Raw genomic sequence first — 27,721 nt, 5'->3', positions numbered from 1 at the left:
ATGGAGTGCTGGAGCGGTTACATAGTATCCCCTGTGTCTTAACACTCATGTAGCAGTTAAATTAATGCTACCCTTTCCTATTGAAAAGCATGGTGGCAGTGGTTTTACAACGAACTACCATGATTTTTCCCGACAGCTAACACCGGTAGCTAAAAATCACAGTAGCCATGTTTTTCAAAATGGCGCCTTAAACCCCTTTGTTTAAACAGGTCCAAGTCTTCTTTTTTCACCATTTCTTTTTGGAAAGGTGTTTCTAGTGTGTCTCTGCGCACCAAACTAGTTTTGGTCCTTTTGTTCGCGTGCCTTTGGCGGGGTTTCAGGACTGAAGTCAGCCCTTGGCGTCTGAGTGTCTGGGGTGGGCAGGAAGTGAGGGAGGTGCCTGAAACCCCCTGTGCTTAGTCTCCTAGGAGACCCAAATGCACTCTGGCAACTCCATTCGACAGAGAAGCTCCTTCAAGCACGGCTTCTTCCTTTGAGTTGGTGGGACCAATAAACTCATAAGACACCTGGATACCATTCTCAAGGCTGGTTAGGTTTAACCAGGGAGAGGGACACCAGTTCGTGTTCTTGAATCTACAGCTATTGGAACTGAAGTGACTCCATTTTGTTTGCTTTCTTCAACGATCATGTGCAGGAGTCCCCCGACGTCCTCCCTCTTGTCCCCATGACTGAGGCTCAGGAACAGAGAGATCTGCAGGAACTGCCAGGAACCACGACCTCAGCAACATTTGTTTGCTTCACAAAAAGTTACTATGCCAACCCGATTGAGAGAACGCTACTCTCGTGGAGAAAGTTTGTGAAACGTTCCCAACTTGCAGGCCTAATCAGCTTGTGACTCCACAAATGATTCTTTTTCGCTTAAACTACTTCTGAGAAGGCCTCCATCAAGGGCAACTTCACCGGATGCTATAAGTAGGAAGCACGGCGCCCGTAGCCTCAGTTTTTGTTTTTTCCCCCATAACGTGTGGCACCAATCCAATGCCTGCTTGCCTGCACATAGCCTTGCGGGGACGTAAGCTGCAACCACCTAGGAAATTCTCCAGAGGGGCAGGCTGGGAGGGTGATGTGGAATACGTTGGAGGAACATCCAGTCGAAAGAAAGTTACCAGTTGGTAAGTAACTTGTTCTTCAAATGGATTGTGTCCTCCAACGTATTCCACATCTATGACAGACTCCCAAAGCAGTACCAGAAAATGGAGGAGGGAAAAGAATTTAGAGTACCCAATCAGATGGCGGAATACAGAACCGCCTTACCAAAGGCCATAGACCGTATCCAGGGAGTAATGTTTAACAAAGGTGTTGATAGAAGCCCATATGGCTGCATCACAAATGTTCCCAATAGGAACTTCTCGTTGGAGGGCAGTGGAAGTAGCCACACCGCTAGTGGAATGGGCTCTCAACCCTTCAATCGGTAGCACTCAGTAATGGTGAGGATAATCCACCTGGACAAGGTCTGTTTGGTAACAGCCTGGCCCAATCGGTGTCCAGCATATCCCACAAAGAGTTGATCGTCACGCTGGACATCCTAGAAATATAAAAGCTCAGAGCTCTCCTACGATCCAACCGATGTAGACATTTCTAGAAGGTCTGGGTACAACGCTCTCCTGGCCCGATCCGGAGCAATGAGGATCATGAGGGAACCGAACCTCTGCAACACTTGAGGAATGACGGGGACAGGAGGAAACGCGTACAGCAGTGGGAATGACCATCCACCATGAACGCGCCGCCTAAGGCTCCTCTCGGAGGAAATTCCCTTGGGCAGAATCTCTTGCACTTCCGTTTGGCACTGGTGGCGAAGAGATCCACTTGTGGGGGTCCCCAAAGGGGGAAGATTTCCTGAAGGACTGCTCAGAGCGTCCTCTGCCACATTTTCAGCTCCGGCCAGATGAACCGCCGAGATCGAAATTCCCTGCAGGATGGCCCAGAACCAGAGCTGCATTGCCTCTCTGCACAACGGGAGTGACCCTAGCCCCCTTTTTTGTTGAGGTAATGCATGGCCACTGTGTTGTCCGTCATGATCAGGACACTTTTCCCACGCACAGATAGCAGAAAAGCCTCCAGGGCCAGCTTGATGGCTAGCATCTCTAACAGATTGATGTGGAGTTTGGACTCCGACGGAGACCAACAACCACTGGCGGTCAAGTCGCTGGCATGAGCGCCCCATCCTGTGAGGGAGGCATCCGTCACTACCGTCACGTATGGCCATGGTTGCCAAAATGGCTCCCCCTTCATCAGGTTCCCTTCGTTGGCCCACCATAGAAGATCCTGGGAGACAGAGTGGAATCTGAACGGGATCTGACATCTTGCCTGAGAACTGCGACCACTGCATCTTGAGGACCCATTGCAGGGATCTCATCCTCAGCCTGGCCTCTGGCACCAGAAAAATGCTGGATGCCATGAGGCCGAGCAACCTTAAGAATTCAAATTTCGGGAGACTATGGGCATGTTGAAACTTGTCCACCATCTGCACAATGTGATGAGCCCTTACCTTGGGAGGCGAGCACTTCCCCAAGGACGTGTCCAACACAGCCCCGATGTACTGGAGCTGTTGGGAAGGTGTCAGATGTAACTTCTTGAAACTGAGGGAGAAGCCCAGCCTGTAGAGGGAGCGGCAGGTGAGACTGAGGTGATCCAACATCCAACGCTTGCTCGGGAGAGGGCCCCCAGATCAGCCAGTCGTCCAGGTAGGGGTAGACATCAATCCCCCCCCCCGCCCCTCGCCTGAGATACGCTGCCACCACAATCATTAGCTTGGTGAAGACCCTTGGGCGGAGGTCAATCCGAATGGCAGGACCCGAAACTGAAAGTGCGAGTCGCCAGCCGCAAACCTCAGGTACTTTCTGTGCTTGGGATGAATCAGCACATGAAAGTAAGCATCCTGTAGGTCCAGAGACACCAACCAATCCTGAAGTTGAAGGGCCTGGAGGTCTTGAGAAAGAGTTACCATCTTGAACTTGTCCTTCCTGAGAAGTGTGTTCAACCAATGCAAGTCCAGGATGGGTCTCAATCCCCAGTCTTTCTTTGGGATCAAAAAATAAGGGGAATACCAACCCTTGTTCCTCTCCGCTTCAGGCACCAGTTCTATAGCGCCTTTCTCCAGCAGGGTAAAGATTTCCGGTACAAGGAGCGGATCTGGAAGCTTCAAAGAGAGTTTCCCCGGTGGATTGTCGTGAGGCTGCTGTAGGAAGGGAAGGCAGTAGCCATGGGCTATGGTATCCAGAACCCACGCATCCGAAGTAATGGCTCGCCACTCTGAGATGTTGAGACAGTCTGTCCCCAACCGGCGAACCATGGGACATGGCCTCATGACTGTTTTGGAGCGGCTGCGGCAGTGCCTGAAGGCAAAGAGGCAGCTGCATGAGTGGCTTTGGCACCTCCATTTCCCAGACCACCACAGGTACTTTTACGCTGACCCCTTTGACTGGCGGATCCTCTCGTTCTACCAAAGGAAGAGTACTAACGAAAAGAACCTCCCCTCCACTGCTGTCACCTAGGACGAAAAGGCAGAGGTTGACGCACAGTGGCGCTTAAAGATTTTGCCCCAGCTTTTGAGGTCTGCAACCTCTCAAGGCTCTCGTCAGCCTTGCTGCCAAACAAACTGGCGCCATCAAAGGGCATGTTCAAAAGACAGGCGTGCACATCCGGGGCAAAACGCGACTTCCGCAACCACGCAAACCTGCATATATAACGGTGCTCGCAGCCATGGACCAGCTAACACTGTTGGCCGTGTCCAACCCAGACTGAAGGGATTCGCACATGGCATTCTTGCCATCCTGCACGAGAGCAAGGAACCCATCCCCTTCTTCCCCCTCGGGAATATGCTCAGCCGCTAGAGGAAAAACAGTTCCACTGAGTGTGTGAAAACCTTGCTAAGGCACAAGTGGAGTTGGCTGATTTCAACACCATACTCCCCGCAGAAAATACCTTGCGAACCCCAACCGTCAAAGCGTTTGTTGTCCCTATCCGGAGGGATGGTAGAGTGCACCGCCTGCCTTGAGGTGGCCGTAGCCGCCTGAACCACCAAACTCTCTGGAGAGGGGTTGAGTGGATAAGTAGCTGGTGTCGCCACCGGAAGGGCGGTACTTCTTTGTCAAAGATTTGTTAATAGCCAGAAGAGATTCTGATGACTGCCACCCTTTTCTGTAAAGTGAGATGAAAAGGTAACACCGGGTCATAAGACGTACCTTGATCTAAAACGTCCGTTAGATCATCCTGTACAAAATATTCAGGAGGACTGGACCAGCCCAGATACTCCGAGACCCTAGCCATGAGCCGCCTGTACAACGACTCAGCATGAGCCCCAAGCTCAGGCCTACCAAATTCCACTTCCAGAGAAGTGTCCAACCCGCAGGCATCATGAAGGGTTTGCCTCAACTCCTCCAATTGACTGTCTCCAGCAAAGACAGGAGCCATATCATGCTCAGCAGGGTCCTCAAAGTCAGACCTTTCTTCCTCTTCATAAATGTCCAGAGGGAGGTGAAAATGGGGACAGAAGAGGGCCTACAGTCCAACAGAGACCTCACAGACTTCGCTGTAGCCTTCCTTGGAGGATCCACCAGATCACGGTACTCCAATGGTAAATTGCGGGCAAAAATACCTGAAGGAGTCGAGGGCGCCGAAGGCCTCGGCGTCGACACAGGTGCCGGCTGCACCGTGGGCTGATAAGAGGGCAAAGCCTCGATGTCCGAGTCGGACAAACACGGCGCTGACCGAGTTGACGTCGGCTTCGAGCCCATAGCAGGTTACGCCGGTCTCGCTGGCGACGAGGACGGAAACCTGGAAGCACGTCTCTTACGACTATCCGAAGCCTTGTCTGAACGGGACCTTGAAGGTTCCCGATACAAGTCGCATCGCAGACCCGAGCCCAAATGCATGCGAGCCACGGTACAAGAACGTTCCTTGCCGGCTTTGTTAGAATGCGCGACAGGAACCGTGCCCTGCAATTGAAAAATCGTGGCTCCATTCTTCAAGGACAGGGAAGGCAACTGATAACAGCGTTTCCAAGAATGTCGTGACAAGGAAGAAGAATGGCCGGACCCACTACGGGACCGAGAACCCTGGGCCTCCTCGCGACGTGGGCAGTCGCCCCTTGATTCATCGGTGGACACCCCTTTCGACTTCGATTTATGGCACTTACTAGTTTTAGAGCTCCTACCTACTTGGAGCTTCAGCTTACGCTCCCACAAGGCCTTGGCAGTCAGCGACTGGCATTTTGAACAGTCATCAGTGTTGTGACACTCGCCTAAGCACCAAACAAATGCGATGCAGGTTGGTAATCAACATTTTCGACTTGCAGTCCATCCAAATCTTGAAGCCAGACCACAGAGTCTGAGGGGTCGAAGAAGACGACATCTCTATGAGGAAACACGAGGCGCGCCGAGTTCTCGAAGCAAACACGTTTGCGGAAAAAACAGAACTGAAGCTACAGGTGGTGTGCGTTCTATTTATAGCATCCGGTGACATCACCCTCGATGGAGGACTTCGAGGGACATCAACCCTACATCGACGCAGGACGCCCTATGTGTCATGATGCCTACCCCCGGGGACCGAGACCAAGTCCAGCAGCCTATGGCGCCAGGCTCATATGGAGAGTCAGTCCTGGCGCCATAGGCGCCAAGCTCATAGATTAAAATGTACCTGATGCAGACCATGCTGCAAGAGTTCCAAGCCAAAAGAGGCATGGAAGGGACTATTTTACATAGGAACTATTTTTTTTACTCGGGTGGGGCTGGGGAGGAATACTTACCCGGGACTACTTTGGAGGCTATTTAAACCACGCCCGAAGAGCAGCACACGCTTTGCGTTATTCTGCATCCAGCAACGTAATGCTCACCGTGCCTGCAAGCCAAGGGAATACACAGAGGAATACCCCCCCATAGACTTACCTGATTTTACCACCGGGGGTACTATTCCTCTTCACGGGTCGGCGCAGCTCCCACTGCATCCTAGCCGAACCCCGGCCCCTAAGGGGAAACAAAAGGACTGCAAGGTGAAACAAAGGGACTAACGAGGGGAACCCTCCTCACCACAAAAGACTTACCTGATTTTACCGCCGGAGGCATTATTCCCCGAGACTTCATACTTTCTCTCAGCGCCTGAATAAGGGAGAAAGCACAGGTTATATATGGACATTATTTATCGAACTGTGTTGGATAATACAAATCCTTACCAGAATATTACCAGTTGCCACAAGGAACTCTTCAGTAGGGTCAAGCTGCAACCTGCAAGGAATCGGACAAGAGTGAAAGTCAGGCATTTGAACTCTTACGGACTACATACTTACGGCATCTTGCCGGGAATATCAGAGTCAATTTTGTTCTGGAACTCACCAATTCCTTCGAGCCAGTGAAGCAACTGGTTATCTACGCGCCCCTGCGCTCAATGTAGGATGGAGAGCTCATCTTTTCAAACCATCAGGTGAGACTATAAGAGGGGACATCAAAGGTGATCAGTGGGGAGAACGGCGGGGTGGGGGGATTTACGCTCAACTCCACGGGTGGTTAATTCCCTTTCTCCATTCGCAGAAGAATATTCCTACGGGCCAAGCAAACAAAGCTAGGTGGGCCAGTCCAGTCCGTCATCTCGACCCTACGCGCCACACTGGTGGAGACCGCAGCTGTCCAGTCCAGATCGACGCCTCTGTGGGAGCCAGGTGAGCATAACACTATGCCGAAAAAGTTTTTAAAGTGCACAGCTGTGGACATTACATGTCATTGTTTTGGAATACGTTGGAGGACACAATCCATTTGAATAAGTATCTACTTGAACAACTGTGATTGAAAGTCCTTTGTGTAACTACTGGTACTGCTCACAGTCACTCTTGAGATAATCCTGGTTTCTCAGCTCGCTACCAACAAACTGTGTGGTACAGACTTATACCAAAGGTTGGTCTTGCTTACGCCTGTAGTCCTAATTGTGTGTGGTGGTCCCAGAGGGTACTGCATGCAATTCTGCCTAATAATACAGGCCTCCCAAACTTTTGCAAATACTTCCAAGTGGTCCAACCCCCAGGTGGCAAAAGATTGGTTCGCAAATGACCCAGAGAAAAGATGGGTACACGTGGAACAGGCTCTGGTAGGGATGCTATGCCGCAACAGCCCCATAATGTACACAAAAGCAAGATAACCAAACTAGTTGAGGATACATGGGACAAAGCAACCTCACAGCAATGAATTACCACATTCCCATTACCTTTCACATCACTATTCCACAACCCCGTGCTTATTAAACAATTCCATCCCCAATTGGAGAGAGGCAAGATGTACGAAACTCAGGGATATGTTTCAAGTGGACGCCATTAAATAATTTGACCAATGTAAGTTAGAATTGGGGCTGGAGGAAACACAAAGGATACAATCCTTTCCACTCCAGCATTGGCTGATGTCTTCGCCCAATAAGGCAGCGGCTACTAGAACCCTCACCCCGTCTGTGTCCCAGTTGTGTAACCAAAACATTTTCAAACACCTTATTTCCAGTCTATACAAAATTGAGGCAATGATTACATATAAACGCAGTTGGGAGACCACGCTAGAAGAAGGCATCTCAGAGGAAGAGTGGGAAAATCTTTGGCAAGACATAACAAAACTTGCACGCTCAAAACATAAGAGAATTCTACACCGGTTTAATCCTAAAATCTCAAAACAGGTGCTGGAGAGAATGTGGGGAAAAGGGAGATTGGCTGCATGTGTGGTGGGGTTGACCAAAATTAAGGTTATACTGGGATGTCTAGTTCGCCTACAAGAGCAAAAGGACAGATCAGGGCCAAGGCATCAGCGAAAGGCATTCTCCATTCTGAACCTAGCAGTGCTCCTAGCAATTGCCCAAAAATGAAAGAACAGCGAACCCCTGCATAAACAGGACTGGTTCACCAAGGTTTGGAATTTTGTCACATTGGAGTGGATCTCATACCCGTTACAGGAGGAACAAGAACATTTTTCTAGGGACTGGGATGTGGTGCTGTCATTTCTGCTCAATGATTATAGGGAGTCCTACTGTCCCCACAGAGTTTGTCTGCTGGGCATCACCTGACTCACCTTTGAATGCTACTTGTGTCATCAAACAAATGCACAAGTGGAGGAGGGTGGCAGAAGAACAAGTTACTTACCCCTGGTAACCTTCTTTCGACTGAATCTTCCACGTATTCCTCATCTTTGACATGTAATGTCCAGCTTCAGCTGATTTGGAAAAAGAAATTCGACAGAGGGCGTTACCAGGGTTAAGTAACTTGTTCTTCGAATGGATTGTGTCCTCCCAATTATTCCTCCTTTTTGACAGACTCCCAAAGCTTTATGTTTGAAGGGGAGAGTAGAATTACAATTTAAACATTTTCAAGAGCAGAGCAAAGTACTGCTTTGCCAAATGTACCATCCCGAGCATAGGAAGCAACCAGACAGTAATGTTTTGTAAATGTGTGGATGGAAGACCACGTTGCAGCTTCACAGATATGGTGGAATGAGCTCTCAAACCTTCAGGAGAGTCTTTACCTGCTAGTCTGTAGCATTCTGAAATTGTGAGAATAATCCATCTAGACAAGGACTTTTTGTAAACAGCCTGAGCTACCGGGTGTCCTGTGTATCTGACAAAAAGTTGGTCATCAACTCTCAATTTAGACATACTAGAGATAAAAGCTTAGCGCTCTCTTAGGGTCCAACCTATGGAGTCTTTCCTATTCCTTACCAGGATGAGGTGGAGGATAGACGGAAGGCAGAACAATTTTCTGACTCAAATGAAAGTCCGGGCAAAAGACTGGGCAAAAATGAGGTTTTGACCCTTAAAACAACCCTGTCCTTGTGGAAGACGGTAAAGGGTGGCTTGGATGAAAGTGCCTGCAACTCGCTCACTCTACGGGCTGATGTAATAGCTATCAATAGGATTGTTTTAAAGGTTAACAACCTTAGTGGACATGTGTGCAAAGGTTCAAATGGAGCACACATGAGGAATTTCAAAACCAGATTTAAGTCCCAAAGCGGAACCTGGAAAGGGGATGAAGGGAACACATTAGTGAGCCCCTTTAGGAACTGAGTCACCAGCGGCATTTTGCAATAGGCGCATTCCTCTGAAGAGCGCTTAAAGATCGATAGCACTGCCATTTAGTCCTTGATTGTACCTATCTGAAGGCCCCTATTAGCCAACAATAGAAGAAAGGATAGGACAGCCAGAGTTTTACCCAGAAAATAATCAACATTTTCCTTGCACCAGTTGCAAAACTTATTCCAACAGCACAAAGATTGGTTTGCTGGTCTTCTAGCCAAAAGCAACACCATCACGTCATCCGTGAAGTCCCAATCCTTGCATCTCAGCCTTTCAGAAACCAAGTGTGACGGTTGAGAGTTTTGACCTCTGGATGGAGAACCTGACCCTCCTCTCGTGAGAGAAGGTCCTCTCTTTGTGGAAGACGCATCAGAGGACAAATTGACATGGCCAGAAGGTCAGGGTACCACGGTCTCCTGGCCCAATCTGGAGCAATTGGGATCATATGTTTCCCAAATCTTCTCAACCTCCTGATTACATAAGGAATGACGGGGATCGGAGGAAACGCGTTAACAACTGGAAACTCCCAGTCCACCACGAACAAATCTCCTAGAGCTCCTTTTGGGGGAAATTCCCTGGAGCAGTACAGTTTGCACTTCTGGTTGACACCGGTCGCGAACAGATCCACTTGAGGGGTTCCCCAAAGGGTGAAGATCGCTTGAAGGACTTCCTGAGCTAGTTCCCACTCCTGAGAGACTGCTCTGCCTGCTCAGAGCGTCCGCCGCCGTGTTCTCCTCTACGGCTAGGTGAGCTGCCGATTTTCTTGAATTACTCAGTGCCAGAGCTGCATTGCCTCTCTGCACAGTGGTAGTAACCCTACGCCGCCTCTCTTGTTGAGGTAGTGCATGGCCACTGTGTTGTCCATCATTATCAGGACATTCTTTCCACGGACAGAGAGCAGGAATGCCTTCAGCACTAGTCCGATTGCCCTCAGCTTCAAAGGATTGATGGGTAGTTAATGTCCGCTGACCGTCAGATCTTCGGCATGGGCTCCCCAACCCATGAGCGAGGCGTCCGTCACTACGGTTATCTCCACCCATGGTTGCCAAAAGGGTTCTCCCATCAGGATATTGTCCTTGCAGGCCAACCACAGAAGATCCTATGAGACCCTGGATGGGATCTGAAGTTGGTCCGACATTTTTCCTGAAAACTGGGACCATTGTGTCCTTAGAGCCGATTGAAGGGATCTCATTCTCAAACGGGCTTCCGGCACCAGAAAATGCAGGATGCCATGAGGCCGGCAGATTCTGGGCACACTGAAATTTGGTAACCATCTGAAGAATGTCTTGAGCCCTCACCTTGGGTGGCAAGCTCTTTCCCAAGGATGTGTCCATTACAGCTCCGATGTACTGAAGCTTTTGGAAAGGTGTCATATGAGACTTCTTGTAATAGAGGGAGAAGCCCAGTCCTTGAAGGAAGTGGCAGCAGACAGATGATCCAGAGCTTGATCAGGAGAACGTGTCCTGATCAGCCAATTGTCAAGGTAGGGGTAGACGTGAATCCCCCTGTCCTGAGATTCACTGCCACCATCGCCACCAGTTTGGTGAAAACCCTCAGGGTGGAGGACATCCCAAATGTCAGAACTTGAAACTGAAAATGAGAACCACGAACCTCAGGTATTTTCTGTGTTTGAGAGAGATTGGCACATGAAAAAAAAGCACCCTGAAGGTCCAATGACACCAACCAATCCTGGAACTGGAGGGCCTGAAGGATCTGAGAAAGTGTGACCATGTTGAACTTGTCCTTCCCGAGGAACTTGTTCGGAGTATCTCAAGTACAAGATGGGTCTCAGTCCTCTGTCGTTTTTGGGGATCAAAAAATATGAGTACCACCATCCCTTGTTCCTCTCTGCTACAGGTACTGGTTCTATAGCACCTTTCTCTAGCAGAGTTAACATTTCCTGCACAAAGAGCCGATGCGCAATCCTCCGAGTGGTTTCCCGGTGGATTGTTCTGAGGTCTTCTTATGAAAGGAAGGCAGTAACCGTGGGCTATGGTTTCCAAAGCTCATGCATCCAAAGTAATGTCTCGCCATTCTTGCAGATGCTGAGACAGTCTGCCCCCCACTGGTGAATGGTGGCTCAAGACCTCAGATTGGTTTTGTGGCGGCTGCTGCAGAGGCAGATGGTAAGGAGGCTGCTTCTTGAGCTGGCTTTGCACCTCTACCTTGTCCACCACGACAGAATCTTCTTTGGCCTCTTTGACTTGCCATTCCTCTCTCCCTTCCAACTGAGGAGTAGTAGCAAAAAGATCTACCTCTACAAGGTTACCCACTAGGGCGAAAATGTTAAGTTTGCTTAATAGGGGTGCCTAAATATTTGGCTGCCGCCTTTGAGGTCTGCAACTTCTCAAGGCTCCCGTCAGCCTTGTTGCCAAAAAGATGAGACCTGTCAAAAGGCATGCTGAGAAGCTGAGTTTGCACATCAGGAGCAAAACTGGACTTCCTCAACCACCCAACTCTGCGCACGACAATGTTGGTAGCCATGGATCTGCTGATGCTATCTGCAGAATCCGATCCTGATTGAAGGGACTCACACATGGCCTCTTTGCCATCCTGAACAATAGCTAAGAAGCCATCCCTTTCTTCCCATTCGGGAATGTGCTCTGCCGTCATGGAGATACAGTCCCACAGAGTGTACGACAAATTTTGTGAGGGCACAAGTGGAGTTGGCAGACTTCAGTGCCATGATCCCTGCAGAAAATATGTTCTTTGCCCATACATCTGCGCGTTTATCTTCCCTATCAGGAGGGATGGTATGGTACGATGCCTGTTTTGAAGTAGCCGTAGCTGCCTGCACCACCCGACTCTCTGGAGTGGGGTGATTTGACAGGTAGTCGGGGCCGCTACTTAGTCAGGTTCTTGTCGACTACCGGATTAGACTCCAGAGTCTCCTATTTCCTGGCCACCCTTTTTTTGAAGTGCCACATGAAAGGGCAAAATGGGATCAGTCCGAGGACCCTCGTCCAGAATGGCTGTTAGGTGGTCCTGGTCGTAGTGTAATGAGGGCCTACTTCAGCCCAAATACTCAAGACCAACTTTAACCTAAACTGACAATAGGAAGAATCAGCATGTTCCCCTGGTTCAGGCTTTCCGAACTCCAGTTCTTGGGAGGTGTCAACCCTACTTGCTGTTTCCAAGTTTCCATATAAATCTTGCATCCTGCTCTCCTCAGAGATGAAGCTCGCTGGTACATTGAGTGTACTGTATTGTAACCCAAATGGTGCTTCCTCATTATCAGAAAGTTCCTCCCTCTTCAAAAATAGAAGTAAGGGACTTGAAAGTCCTTTGGGAGAGGAGCATAAACTTTGTCTGGTTTTGTCAAAGTCGTCAACATTTTGTTTGTCAACGTCGATGTATGAGGAGTGCTAGGATCTCTAGGACTTAATAGGCATCGAGGGCCTGGCGGGTGTCAAAGGCGTTGACAAGCTCAACCTACACTTATCGCCATGTTTCTTGTGATCCTTGGTCTTTTCAGACTGGGGCCTCGAGGGCTCCCGATGGGCATAAGGTCTTTAACCCGGGCTCAAGGCCGTGCAGGTTTTCGACCGGGACCTCTCCTTTCTGGCTTCATCCGAAGGCACGGTCGGAGCATGGCTATGTTTGTCAGATATTTTCGACATCTGAACCCGGAATGCTTCCCATTCAGCTGGTGTCAAATTTCTAGAAGGGCATGCAACCCTTTCCAGGGAATCGGCCGATGAAGTCGACAAAGGCGACAGTCAGTGCCTCCTCTTCGACATTTTCAAAGAAGAGGATGAGTGGTGGGAACCACTCTTCGACCCATAACCCTTGGCCTTCATCCTCCAAGGAGAGTGTTCCCTCGACTCGTCGGTCGAAGGTCTAGCAGTTCGAGTAGGTGACTTTTTGGGGATTTTTCCTAGCTTGAGTTTCCCCTTCCGTTCCCTCAAGGGCTTTTCTGTCATGGACTGACACTTGGAACACTCAGCGGTATCGTGGCTCTCCCCAAGGCACCACAGGCAGATGCAATGCGGGTCAGTAAGTGACATTTTCGAGTCACAATCTCTGAATTTCTTAAAGCCGGACTTCGGCGTCAACGGGGTCGAAGACGAAGACATATCTTCGATGATTTTTGTAACGTACCTCACAGAAGAGGCGCGCTGAATTTTACTCGAAGCCGGTGCTAACACGGAAAAATTGAACCGAGGCCAACGGGCGCTGCGCGAGCTATATATACCCTTCGATGACATCACCCTTGACGGAGACTTTTTTTTCTGAAGCAGCTGAAGCTGGACATTACATATCAAAGATGAGGAATACGTGGGATGACAATCCTTTCGAAAGGGGGGTTCAGGGTAGGGCAGGCGAGGGGAGTGGAGTGGTTGGGGAGGGATACATGTTGACTTTGTATTAATAGAAACGCCAATAAAAAAAAATTCAAAAAAATGGAAGGCGGACAACTGTATAGTATTTTCAAAATGTGCCCTATTATTAAATCATAAAGGTTGGATAAACGCCTCACAGTCCCTTCCCCAATAAGGATTTCCATGCATGAAGTAACTAACAGAAACAAGCTAAGAAAGGATATCTGTCCCTCACACTTATGCATTCAACAAATCCATAGGGTAGTACATGGCAGTTCAACACAACAAACTATTACAATTGAACGTGTAATATGACCACAATCCTGGCTTATGATCTGGGCGAATTCCACTTCCTCAGATTCAATCAGGGTTCTCACTTCACAGTTCAAAAGAAATAAGAAACCTCTGATTGATAACACATTTCTAACAGTTCTTTGTAACTTCCACTGGACAATAGAAAGTTTCAACAGCTCAAGATAAAATGTTCCTTCTCTTCTTCGCGTCAAAATGAATCTCAAAATAACACAAATTGTCTTTGTCAGGATGGTTTTGCCACAACTGAATGAACAGCAGGATTGTACAATTCTCTTCTTCAGCACCATAAAGTATAGAATAATGATCGTTATAACAACAGTTCAGAACTTTGCCAACTGTTACCTGGTCTCCTCATAGGACAGGCCACCACGTCAAAGGTTTGCCAACCGGGTATACTACAATACCTGACTAGCACTTCATAAACAGAATGTGCTTCAGTGGTAACAACAACGTCACTATGTTCTTAGCTTCAACAGCATTAAACTTTTAGGAACTTTTCAAAGAAACCAAAATTCACCTTTGTACTCCAAGACTCCATTGCAAATTATGCTAATCTCCCTCTGAATAAACTTTTTCAGAAAGGCAGCATCTTTGCCACTTTTGTTACCCCAATGTAACAGTAACCACATATTGATAAGGATACACGCTTGTTCTGCTTCTTTCTTGGCTTTGGCAATGTGCATTTATGTTAGCCGCTGTTGTATAGTTCATCAAACATGATTAACTAACTTCACACCCTTAGGTTTTCCATTACCCCTCTTTTGCCTTTTGCAATATTGGTTGGGCTTACATTGCTTAAGTTTTAGATTTGCTTGGCTTCGGTAATGGTTGTAGGCATTAGCCCTTAACAACGTTGCCTCATCGGGTTGTTAGAGTTCCCATAAACTCACATGCTTAGTTTCACAGTTAGTTGGATTCTTAAAATACCAGTTTCGTGATTCCAAGATGGCCGCCGGACTGTGAGGACGTACTCCTCGGGTCCTCCGTGCAGGCAAACTAAAAGGGAGAAAATCGCGGCAATAAGCTCACAGACAAGTGAAAATATGCAGCTGGAAAGCACAACAAGATTCAGATCGAACATCCGTGAGGTGAGGGTCTGAGGAAGTGGTCCGGTGTGTGTGGCGGAGCCCAAGGCCCCCGCAGCAATCATGCGCGCATCCAACAGTGGGGGAGGACATACCCCGCTGGAGGCCTCAGGAGGAAGCGCGGGGCTCCAGAGCAGCAATAGCCAGCAATCGGCAACGCACGGCTGCACACGATCGGAGGTATCGCCCCATCCCCCAGGACACGGCAACAGCGGGTGGCAAGAGACCTGGGTCCCGACGGTGGACTCGCCCAGGGACAGCGAGATAGTCCATGACGGAGGATCTCCCACCCAACGGAGCAACACAGCAGACCGGGTGAACCTGCGGAGCACCGGCTACTGTCGTGACCAAGGTACCAGCAGCGGCTGCTAGCGAGGCGAAGTTCCCAGGGGAGAGGGAGCCCTCGGCGTGGACCAGCAGGGGTGCAGACAGGCACCGAGGGAGAGCCCCGTGGCCTGACGGGCCGAGTGGCAGAGGAGGAGAGAGGCATAACGCTGCGGTTGTCCGGACCCTCCCAAGACGAGCAGGGAACCGACGCCTGGCACGTCCAGCGGTTTGTGGTCGCACCAGACTCTGGATTGTGGCAGCCTGGGGTCCCCCTGGACAGTGAGGAACTCCGACTCAAGGCAGAGCCTGGGGCCCATCTGGGGGAATCGGACACTCACCCGAGGGGAAGCGGCGGGGCGGTGGAGGGTGGATCCGGGCCAACCCAAGCGGCACAACAGCGGAGGTGTCAATCCTGCATGAGCCCAGGAGCCAAGTGGGAGTCGGGCGCCGAGGGGAGGTCGGCCCATGAGCGGGGCCCTCTCGCACACCGGAGGAATAGCGGTGCAGGCACGAGAAGCATACCAGAAGCAGGGCATGGGGGAGTGACGACCCATGAGAAAAGAAAGGCGTGAAGAGGCTCACACCACGGTAGCAAGGGGCCTGAGACACAGCAATGGGAGCCCTCCCACACCCCCGCTCACGTAACAGCACAGTGAGATTGGGCCAGAAGTGGGACTATGCTGGTCGGGGAGGGATAGGAGAGTCCGGTCCGCGATATACACTGGGGTGCCTCCAACGGAGGGAACGCTGACACAGGAGCACTGGCAGAGACACAGGGTTGAGCCCCCCCCCCACCCCCACAGTATCCTGAAAATTAAAGGGGCCACACAGCAGGGTATATATGGTCCATTTAAGGGGTCTCCCAAGACTGAGAAACACCATCAGCCCAGCCGCCGGATTCCCACTTCTAACCCAAAGAAGCACAGGAGACCCTGCTTCTCATACTGGCTCGAAAAGTGAAGAGCCGAGCCCAAATAGTGGACCAGACCCAAGAACTGCGACAGACATATAATAGCCGGAGTACTCAAGTCAAATCAAAAGGGCATTGGCTACAATAGCAACATACACTCTACACTAGGCGTAATGCCAGCCTACAGTGGCCAGAGCGACTCAGATGCCAGGCACCAAACCCAAAACGGGCCCATTGAGAGCAAGAACCCCGGCGAGACCCCAGGAAGGGCAGATAGAGAAGTGCTGGCGGCAAAGGCGCCAAACACACGCAGATTCACCATCCCCTCCACCGGTGCCAACTACTGAAACAAAGGACCTCCCAACTAGCATAATGGCAACCGACAAAGATGAACTCTTGAACTGCTTAAAAGTAATGGAGGCCAGAATGACTAAAGCCTTCCATAGTCAAATGGAACAATTAAGGGAGGACCTGAAATCGCCCCTCCAGGAGGTCAATAAAGAAATGGTGGAGATAGGAGAAAGAGTGGACATAGTTGAAAGGGGCCTCTCGAATGTTACGGAAGAGACTAATCAAAACAGCTTGTTACTAGACCAGTTGGCGACCTCGACAAACAATCTGGAACTCCAGGCAGAGGATCTGGAAAACCGCTCCAGAAGATCCAATATTAGGGTCAAAGACCTGGTAGAAATGGTGCAGGACAAGGATCTAAAAGCCACAATGCAACTCTGCTTTAGCAGCCTGCTAGCTGATACCCAACCAGAGACAATCGGCTTCGACAGAATACATGAGTGGGCCCAATACGCAATGAACCAGGGTCGAGACCCAGAGATGTCCCGATAGCGATGACATCGTATGGCCAGAAAAAGGAGGTGCTACGCGCGGCAAGGACAAACGGAGACCTTACGATTAATGGGTCTCGCATATAGCTGTACCAGGACCTTGCTCTGATCACTCTCCATAAAAGACGGCTAATGCAACCTGTTACGAAGGCCCTTCAAGCACATCAAATCAGATATAGATGGACGCCCCCGTTTGGCCTGTCATTTACATGGGAAGGAAAACAGAGGAGAATTGGGAACTGCGCAGAGGGTCTGGCTCTGCTACACTTGGAGGATGAGCAGCAGGAGGCGCCCGCGCTCCGGCGGCCTAATATGACCAGCAAACCATGGGAATGGTCAACGGAAAGAAAGCAAAGACGAGGGAGGACAGGAAGAACCGGAAGCTCGCCAACCGACTCATGACCGTGAATGGAGAGGCCCACCGGATCTGAACGCAGCCCATCACACGGACAATGCGTGAAGTGCTACCTAAATGTGCATCAGAGCGCCTGCACAGAGGTAGGAGGTCACAAATCTTGGAAGCAGGGTCAGGTAATACAACTCCTGAGTATTGTGAACTGGGGGGGAATTTAGAGGCCCTAAGCCTGTTTTGACCAGCTGGGGGCCCATTAGGAACCCAGGCCTCATGCACTCCCAGGATTGGGGAAAGGGAAGTGGGTGGGTAAGGGAGGAAAAGGGAACGAGGGACAGAAAAGCAAAGAACCCAAAAACCGTGAAGAAAGGGGAGCCACCTCCACAAATGTGTAACAGAAGCAAAAACAGGCAGAGAAAGTTACAGCAACAGAACATGGGGTCCAATATGCAGAGAACCTTCACCTAGGGAGTAATGGAAGAAGTGAACATTGTAATGTCCAGGGGCTAACCTCCCCCGCTAAAAGACCATCGATCCTAGGCAGACTGGAAGCTATGCAATCAAAGATAGCGACCCTACAGGAGACACACCTGCTCCAGAAAGATGAGAAAAGGATGCGTAGCAGAACATACCCTCTTCAGTTTTTTGCCTCATGCCAGACAAATACAAAAGGGGAGGCAATCCTATGCAGCAGAGACTTAGGCTTCCACAAACAGCAAACAAAGGATCAGGAAGGTAGATAACTGGGTGTAAAGGGTACTGTCAATGGGCAAATGTATACAATTCTAGCAGTCTATGTCCCATATGAAAAACAGGACCAGTATATACCCAAACTACTCCACAGGGTGTTGTGAGGGCCGAGTGATAGTAGGAGGAGACTGTGTGATGGACCCACAAATAGATAAAACACCCCCCCCCCGCCCCCGACGGCAGCAGACCAGTGAAACAGACAGGCCCTGGGAAAACTTTTTAGAGACTTGGAGGTGATTGAAACGTGGCGGTTTTCCCACCCGGAAATCTGGGAATACACACTACTCAGCGGTGCACAGGGGTTAGTCTAGAATTGACATGATTCTGGTGTCCTCTACATTAATCCCCTATGTCAAGAAAATAGAAATTGGGGTTCAATATCTCTCCGATCATGCCCCAGTGGTGACCTACATAGAACTGCAAGTGACAATGAATAGACCTCGACCACAATGGAGGCTAAATGAAACAATACTGAGGGATATCGCATTTAGGGCACACATGAAATTATTTCCTTGAAAATGACAATGGGGAGGTGGACTGGAGGGTGGTGTGGGACGCGGGGAAAGCAGTAATCAGAGGGGAATTCATAGCACAGGCAACACAATTCTACAGGGGGAAAGCCCTTATAACGTGTAAATTAGAGGAAAAGGTAAGAAATGCTGAAAAGCTTCATAAGACCCGTCAGACGCCCAGAGCCTGGCGGGGTCTTAAAAAGGCCAGAGCCAAACTAGAAAACCACACAGCAGATAGAACAGCGCAAATACTGCTGAACATTAAACAATCATATTACATACACGGGGGGAAAGCGAGCAAATCTTTGGCAGCTAAACTACGCAAACTGAAGGCGCGCAATCATATTACCCGGTTAAGAAATAGTAATGGGGAACTGCAAACGGGAGACGAGGAGAAACTAGAAACAATGGTCCACTTTCACAAAAAACTGCTCACTAGCGAGAACCTAAACACAGCAGAACAAGTGTCTTATTTGTCGGCCATAAAATTGCCACAGATATCGGAACACAAAGGACAACTAGGAGACCTCATCACAATGCAGGAAGTGTGTGATGATATAGCAGCACTACCCAGGGGAAAGGCCCCAGGCCCAGTTGGCTAAGGAAATGGGTTCTACACAATGTTCCAGACACAGTGGTAACCCCCCTCACTCGCCTTTTCAATTTAATCAGGAATAGGGGAGCAGTTTCAAAGGACATGGGACACTTGACCACGATATTACCCCTAAAGCCTGGGAAAGACCCAGTAGAATGCACCAGTTACCACCCCATAGCTCTCCTCAATACAGACGCAAAATTGTATGCAAAAATACTGGCGAATCGGTTGGCGACAGTACTGCCAGAGAATACACACAGACCAGGCAGGCTTTGTAAGGGGGAGACACACAGGATAACGTCTGGCGCGTAATTGGCATCATAGATTGGGGAGTCAGGGGGCCCCAGAAATTCTCGATTGCCGACTAGACGCCACACGGGCATTCAATAGCATAGACTGGGAGTACTTAAGATTGGTACTGGAAGGCTTCGGCTGTGGACCGACATTCACTAAGATGGTTTTGGCAAACTACCAGCATCCATCTTTGCAACTCATGGTGAATGGCTGCACCTCAGAAAGAATCAACATCCGGAGAGGTACTCAGCAGGGGTGCCCTCTCTCTCCGCTCATATTTGCCATGGCAATGGAGCCATTTCCTTGCAGAATAAGGGAAGACCCAGGAATTAAAGGGGTGCGCACCGGGGAGATCCAAAACAAGATAGCCCTCTATGCAGATATTATGCTCTATATGGCAGACTCAATACACACATTACCCAGAATAAAGAATTGCAGGAGTTTGAAAAGACATCAGGGTTTACAATAAACTATTCAAAATCCAAAGCGCTGAATATAACCGAAGGTAGCGGGGACATAGCAAGCTTGAAGGAACGCTATCCCCTAAAGTGGGAAAAGCAGTCCCTGGAATATTTAGGAATCCATATCACTAGAACCGTAAAGAACTTGCTCAAGGCAAACATTACACCTCTATGGAAGCACCTTCAGGAGGACTTGCAGAGATGGGACGCTCAGGAATTATCATGGTTTGCTAACATAGCGGTGATAAAAATGACCCTGCTACCCAAATTACTGTATGTAGTAAGTTCAACCCCGGTGATGATCCCCCCAAAACGAATTCAGGAACTCCAGAAGGCCGGGTTTAAAAAAAGGATCCTGATGCAGCCCACGCTTCTTGGGGGACTGGGAGTCCCAGATATGGGGAGATATGTTCTAGCAGCTTAGTTGACACCAGCTCTGAAATGGGCGGTTAGAGACCCTCTTCCAGGTTGGGGGAAAATAGAACAGACAGCGACAGACATCCCATTGGGTATGCTACCTTCCTAAAGCCAAAAGCTTGAGATAAGGGAGGTATCCTATTAGAGGCCACTAAGACGACACTACACAGCTGGGATAAGGCTATCCGTAGCAGGGGGGGGTCAAACAAGGCCTGGGCCCGCTGTCCCCTATCGTGCATAATCCAGACTTCTCGCCTGGGCTTCATAAAATGTTCTGGGAAGATTGGAGGGAAGCAGACACCCTGTCCCTACAAGGATGATGCCCCACTTACATTCGAAGCATGCAAGCAAAGATTTGGCATCACCGAAAATCACAGATTGAAATATATACAATTGAGTCACTGGAACTCACACCCAGAGGTAAAAAGGGCTGGGTTACGACCCCCAGTAGGCCTAGAACTAACAATACGGGAGGGGACACATGAAAGAGGGATTACTAGACTATACAAGCTACTACACCAGGCACAAACAGACGACACCCTCCAATACATGAAGGACTGGGAGCCGGACATAGGGGAGGAGATTACACAGGAAGAATGGAGTCAAATCTGGAGGAGGGCTCAAACACTATCCAAATCCACAGCAATTAAAGAATCGGCATACAAACTATGTTATCGCTGGTACAAGTAGAATACACAAAATGATCCCCACGTATCCCCCAGAATGTTGGCATCAGTGTGGAGAAAGAGGAGACATGTTCCACATGTGGTGGTCGTGCCCAAGGATAAAAGTGTACTGGGAAGAAATACTGAGCCTTATCAGAGACATAACGGGCGCAGACCTACCATAGTCCCTGAAAGTCATTCTGCTGGGGGCAGTGGCAGAAAGGATATATGCAGCTTCAGGGAACAGAGCAGCCCTCATAACCCACCTACTGGCTGCAGCAAGGATGACAGTGGCCCAACGATGGAAGACAGTGGAAGGCCCTACAGCTCCATGGTGGTGGGTGAAAGTGTGGAGAGTTATGGCAATGGAGAACATTTGCGCCACAAAATCAGGGACATATCTGAAATTCTTGGCCATATGGGAACCATTTCAGGACTATGTGGGGGAGAGGGAGTCTCAATACTTTAAACCCCGGATTCTCAGAAACATCCATATCAGATAAGGACAGCAGAAGATATGGCCGAGGGGTTGGCTCATGGAACTGTTCTGGTTACAACCATGGTTCTGTTTGGTTCGAAAAATAATAGGAAGGGGGCGGGTGTTAAGGAGAATTCTATCTTTAGGCTGAATTTCCTAACCTAGTGAGTCCCCCAGCATCTTTGCTAGATTTCTGGAGTTTGTTTTTTTTCTCCTGCCAAGAGTAAGACTCTTTCTCCCACTCTTGGACATGATTTATGGTGTTCCTTTGACTGTTAATGTGTTTTATGGGCTATGGGGTCCTTTACCCCATAGGGTCTGATGTGTTTTTCCTATGTGTGCTACACAGCACCCTCCGTGCAGTGACACAGGGGTGTCATAGTGACACCCCACCATAGACTCCATACCCTGGGACTGACTACTGTCTCCCAGGGCATGTAAAGTCACCATTGGCTTTACTAGTCCCAAATTATTAACAGAAACCGGTACAAACCATCATATTGTGGACGTACTGGTCGGGGCAATTCGATTGCCCCGGGGTCTGTTAGTCGAGGGGGCACGTCTCCGTCCCCCCTGATCGAATTTTGGCTGGTGGCAGTGGATACTACTTTTTATATTCGACCGCGAATATATCCCTATGGGATTTTCACATTGTTCGAGGCTACCAACTTTAATTATTTAATTCTCATAGCCTCGAACATACCGCCGGTTTATTTATTTAATATTAATTCGCCGGTTGGTATTTTTTTGCCAGGACTCGATTCTAAAATGGCTTTTGTGTTCTCTTCTGTGACTCCAACCCAAGTCGAGCCCTTTGTTCCACTTTTTGGCGGGCTTCTCCACAGAAGCCTCCAAAAGTGGTGCCACTCTGTCTGGGTACCACAGGGGGTGTGGGAGGGGGTTTAGGCACCCTGGACTAAGTTACCTTGGTAACTCAAGTCGCACTCTTGTGTGATTGGTCCAAGTGGTGAGCCAGCCGGCTCACCACTTAGCATGTTTGATTGACAGCTAGGCTGAGTGAAAGGGGGTGTGCTGCATAAAAGCAGGGCTTTGGGGACTGGAACTTCACAAGTTGCCACAGGACCTGAGAATCCGACAAGGGAGAAGCTGAGCCGACCTGCCACGACGACACCACCGGTGGAGCCCTGCGGAACCAACTCACCACTTCCCGACGACAGAGAAGATCACCCGGCTGGAGAGGCTTCTTCCCCTGACTGGTGGGCACAACCAGTTTACCTTCTTTTTCTTGCATCCCAGGACGTCTTGTGGTCGAATTGCCCGTGCCAAGCACCCCGGCAACCGGATAGCCACTTACCACTGGACCGCGAATAAAAGGACCGCTCCTTTTACCTGAGAACTCCGCAACTGGTTTCTTGCCTGGCAGTGCAACAGACTCCTGTCTTCCTCCCCGACGAGATCCTCTCTTCCCCCGGACGAAGCACTGACTTGCATCCGCTGCCAGCAACAACTGCTCCCTCTGGAATATTCTCACCACTTTAAGGTACCGTGTCTGCCAGGCCTCCCTTTCTAAAGATTGCTACAAGGTATCAAGAATCCCTTAACCTTCTTGACTGGCTGCCTTGACCTTCTAACTGGTCCCTTTCTTTTGGTCCAACTCTTTTTGAACCTTTGCAAGACTCTTGTGCACTTCAACCGTGTGACCTTGGACACATTTCGTTCTGATCCTCTTAAAGTGGATCCGGCCTTCTGAACTATAACTTCACGGTTTTACTTGCCTTCCTCTCTTGTTGTGTTCTTGTGAAAGTGGTGGGATCTGTTTCAAATTATACTCTGCTTTTCTCTCCCTTTTAAAACGAATTATTAGAGCGCCATCTGCGTTAAGCGCTCACCGCTGTCTGAAAATAAGTGGGGCTTTACTTAAGACTTGTCTAATATTCTTCTAAGGGAGTGTATATCTTATAGTGACCATGTTTTTAACTGCTTAACATTAGTGCCTGTGTGTTTTTCTAGATGTGGTTTTAAATAAATAATTATCTCTCTTTTACACCAAGCTCTGGTCAGTGTTTATTTGTTCTACTGTGTTCTTTTGACCTATTGTGAATACTCTGTATACTGCCTAACTCTTCTTGAGGGAAGTCTGACTGCTCAGCCACAGCTACCAAGTGAATCTGTGTGGTACAGACTGCTACCAAGTGGCTTTTCTGCCAAACACCTGTAGTCTTAAATCTTTTGCAGTGGTCCCAGAGGGAACTGCACAGGTTTCTGCCTATCAGCGGGTAGGGTGGGAGGGGATCTGGGAAAAGTATGAAGACAATACTAGAATCAACAATAGAGTTCAAGAGTGTTGAATAAGGGGTTCATGAGGGTAACAATGTTCATAACAAAAAGACCAATTATTGTCATAAGTAAAAATGAAAAAGTTGGTTAAAATATAATACTACTTTCTTTGCTTTTTGATTGTTTGGTATTCAAAAGTAATATTAGCAGTGTTTTCACTCACAAACAAGTGAAACCGCCTGCTTAGTATGTATAAGCGGTCCCGGAGCGGCCCAGAGCCATTTTCTCGCTGCAGACCTTCGTCCGCTCCACTTGTTGCTGGAGACTTCCTGGCTCCCGAGAGCTCCTGGTGCATGCCAGCCACCTGAGACCTCTCGAGAGGGAAAGCTTCCCTCACTGCTTTCACTTTCCGCTGTGCAGCCTCTGCAGAATGAGCTTTCAAAGGACCAGCATTTCTTCAACATGCTTCCCGCTGCACAACCTCTGCACCTGGGACCTCTGGAGACACAGACCCTCTTTGGACCAGCACCAGGCTTTCCAACAGTCCTGGCGTCTTCCTTCTCCAGTCCCAACCTCGGCTGCATACATGGCCTGCACTGCTCCTTCTGCTCACACTGCTCTCCTCCTCCTTAAGCCTCTGCATCAGCGTCACTTCTCTCCCTTCTCTCAATTGCCTGCACCTGAGGGGGCCTTTTAAAACCCTCAGTCTCTCTCAGGTGTGAGTCATTGTCATTAATTAGCTAACCATGCCTGCATTGTTCCTCTTCAGCCTCTTCCTTATGCCAGTACTTGGAGAATTATGGGACTTGAAGTCCTTAATAACAAAGTTGGTTTTTCAAATTTCTTGGATTTTACAGTAAGCCATTAAAAGATTGGAGGTTAGGGGAAAGTTAAACAAGGGGTTTTCCCATTCCTCATGACCTGGTTACACCACCCCGCCCCCAACCCACATGATCCTCCTGCAGAATACCACTCCCAGGGTAGAGATCATAAAGAGTCTGCCTTTCCCTGGCCACATGAGAAGAGTCCGTGTCCAGGCTTTCTGGGTGAATCGTTGCCGATTCATCACACGGAGCAGAAAATAAAAGCTTCTGGGTGGATGCCTTCAGGATGCTGCAGCATAGGTCCCGGTCCTTGGGTTCTTGGTCTGCAGACTGATGAAATGGACACTGAAAGGAAATTGTCAGCAATCGACGGGGGAGGCTTTCAACAAAGGATTCTTCACACCTTCTCGCGGCTCTGTGGATTTGGCTCCATTTTACAGGAACCAGATGAAGAAAGAATATTGTAGGTCGGATTCTCTTCACACTCTCGGTCCTGCACAGTGGTGAGAGGACTTCAGGAATTCGAATCATGTGTCTGGAGGTCCAGCAATAGTCCAAAGTTTCAGCAGGATTCGGACTTCGGAAGATGCACTCAGGCTCTAGGTCCCCTGGTATTGGCATTTTGCAGCCCAGCAAGGTCAGAGCATGTCGAGGGATGGCTCATTTTGCAGATCCTCAAGACAAGTGCATCTCACCAGCCCCTGGATAGAAGTCGTCACATCTGGGACCTCCAGGTCGACGGGAAGGGCTCTGGTTACACAGCAGGCTCTCTGGTGGCTGGAAATGGTTACAGCTGTCGTTTCTCTCTTCCTCTTCGGATTTGGCTCCAGTGGTCGACTTGTCAGCAGCATCCAGAATTAGAGTATTGATTAGGAACTACAGCAGACTGTCTGCAAAATCTCCTGGCAGTTTACAGAAAGAGGCGGTCTGGTTGTCGAGTCAGGACAGCCAACACCCCCCCCCCCCTCCAGTAGGAACTGGTTTCTTTCAGGCAAGGTACAAGACAAAGGGCTGCAAAGGTTTGGATTACTCCCTCGCTTCCTGCCTTCTCACACACTCTGGAGTCTCAGCGGGCAATACAAAGGATTCCCGCCAAAGACAAAACCTCAACCAGGGTCTTTCCCACCTGGAACAGCAGAAGACCCAAGAAGCAACAAGCAAACAAGAAATGACAAAAAAGGAGGAGCCCACCATTCTAGCAGAATGTTGACCCTCCTGTGCATCACTGCAGCTGATTTGACAGCCTTCAAGTAATAATGACTAAACGTCATTAAAGTAGTTTCACTGCCACCAGCCATTTAAGTTAACTTGTATTTGTAACAAAAATGTTACCAGTTAATTAAGCAAGGGGATGCATTGCATCTCCCCAGTAATTCACGTAAGTTGGGGTGTGCTGGCTCACTAAAGTAAATGTAAAGAGGATGGAAATCCCACTTTACTTCTTGGGAACAGTAGTTCACCCAAGAGATAAGAGAAATTAAAAAGGGAACCCAAAGGGGCAACCCAGCTTAAGCCCAAAAGTTATAGGGACCTATAAATCCCAACAAAAACATAAAAAGCTCATCCATAAAAAGAGTATACGACTAGGTGAGAGGGGAAAAAGATTCCCACTCACCTAGAGACAAGGACAAATAATCACCAAGTCCAAGCAAAATGTTCTGGGGTTCACACAGGTCAGGAAGATTATTCACATTTCTGAACATTTTACCTGACAAATAGGGTGACCATGGGACATATCAAATCTGCGATACCATAGGTGACTCAGCTCCACTTCAGAGTCATGTCTTCGATGAGGCCTTGGATTAGGACTTATCAGGAAAAAAAAACAATAGGCCAGCAGGAAAAAACAGTGCATATCATCATGCCAAGGGGACAGTCTTCGACTTAAGTTAACAACCAAGTCTCAAAGGACATAGCTGAAAAGACCTTTAATTACTGATGAAATTGGTGGACCAAGTGTCAAGTCATGGTCCAACTTCACACCCAGATTCTTCACAGCAGTAACACTAGAAGCACGATGCCCAATGTACTAAGCTCAGAAAGCAAATCTCCAATCAGAGGAGGAGTTCAAGAGTGCAAAAATGAATCTTAATGCATGCACTTTCAAGCGGTTATGGACATCTGGCAGCCTATTGCAGGGAGACATTTGCAGAAGATGTCAGCTGCCACAACACATTTTCTATCCATTAGAAGGGCACCTCAGTATCATTCACATACATATAAAAACAACCTTCCAGGCACGCCAGTGGGAAGACATAGCTTAAACAAGAGTGGAGAACGTGCCCACCCATTAGGCATTCCACAGTAAAGAGCAGGAAAGAGGTCGGGCCACAGACTGGAAGCGAGACGACAGAAAAGAGCAAAGTCACTGTAGAGCCAGACCAGATACGCCTATTTGGCCAAGGCTTTACAGAAGTAGCAAATGGTCGACAATTCCTAACTGAAACAGAGCCTGGCACTACTGCCATCATCCTCTAAACATGACTAGCATAGTCTACACACCCTTGCAGGGCTGACAACAGAAACTATTGGAAATAGTTCAGATGAGGGAAGGGGTCTTCAGAAGTGCTTCTAGGTATCGTGGATGTCAGTTCAGTAGGCATAATGCCCGACAATGATGAATTACAAAGTTGTGGGTTACTGTAGACTGATGGAAGCTTTGTCTTAAGTAGCTTTACTTGTCTGGGGACTTGGGCCTGCTTCGGTTAACCAATTTAATAGAATATCTCTGAAAGAGGCAAACATGAATCAATCACTTTGGTCATTGATGGAGATGGAATAGGTTAAAATGAAATAAGGGATACAGATTGTTCAGTTCTGGGATGAGAGATTTTACAATGGAGGAAGCCTTGGGAACTAGCACTAAACTAAAAAGATGGAAGATCTAATGAGTGCTACAGCGTTAGGATTATTTATTTTTTATATGTTTTGTTTCATGTGCGGACCCAGTTCGAGAGCAGCAAAGCACATCTGTATAGGGTGTGGGTAGCCAGCATTTGGGCTGGCATCTTTTGATAGTAGGGCAGTACTGAGAGGTGCAGTTTTTGTCTATTAGTGTTAGTCATTGGTCAGTTGGTGTTGAAAAAGCCATGTTTTGAAAGATTTTCACAATTGCACAAATGCAGGGATATTTCGAGCGGATACCTGATAGAGTTACAGAGGATGGGTGCGTGACAAGAGAAGGATTATTTGTGGGTCCTCTCTCTGCAGATGAGTTGCGATCTGATCCGGTTGGTCAAACCGCTGTGCGAGGAGCGTATGTCACCAGATACGTGGGGCTATGTTGGTGTGCTGGTTGTGGCTG

General features: G+C 48.8%; 1 protein-coding gene across 3 annotated transcripts in view; it reads right to left on the bottom strand.

Moving 5' to 3' along the window:
- The window catches only part of SIMC1 (SUMO interacting motifs containing 1), a 614,032-nt gene that overhangs the window by 117,469 nt on the left and 468,842 nt on the right, over nucleotides 1-27,721 (bottom strand). The window lies entirely within an intron of this gene.

This window comes from Ambystoma mexicanum, chromosome 3p (genome assembly GCF_040938575.1).
Source record: "Ambystoma mexicanum isolate Mex_15411 chromosome 3p, UKY_AmexF1_1, whole genome shotgun sequence".
Lineage (NCBI taxonomy): Eukaryota > Metazoa > Chordata > Amphibia > Caudata > Ambystomatidae > Ambystoma > Ambystoma mexicanum.
This window is presented reverse-complemented; position numbering and strand designations above follow the sequence as displayed.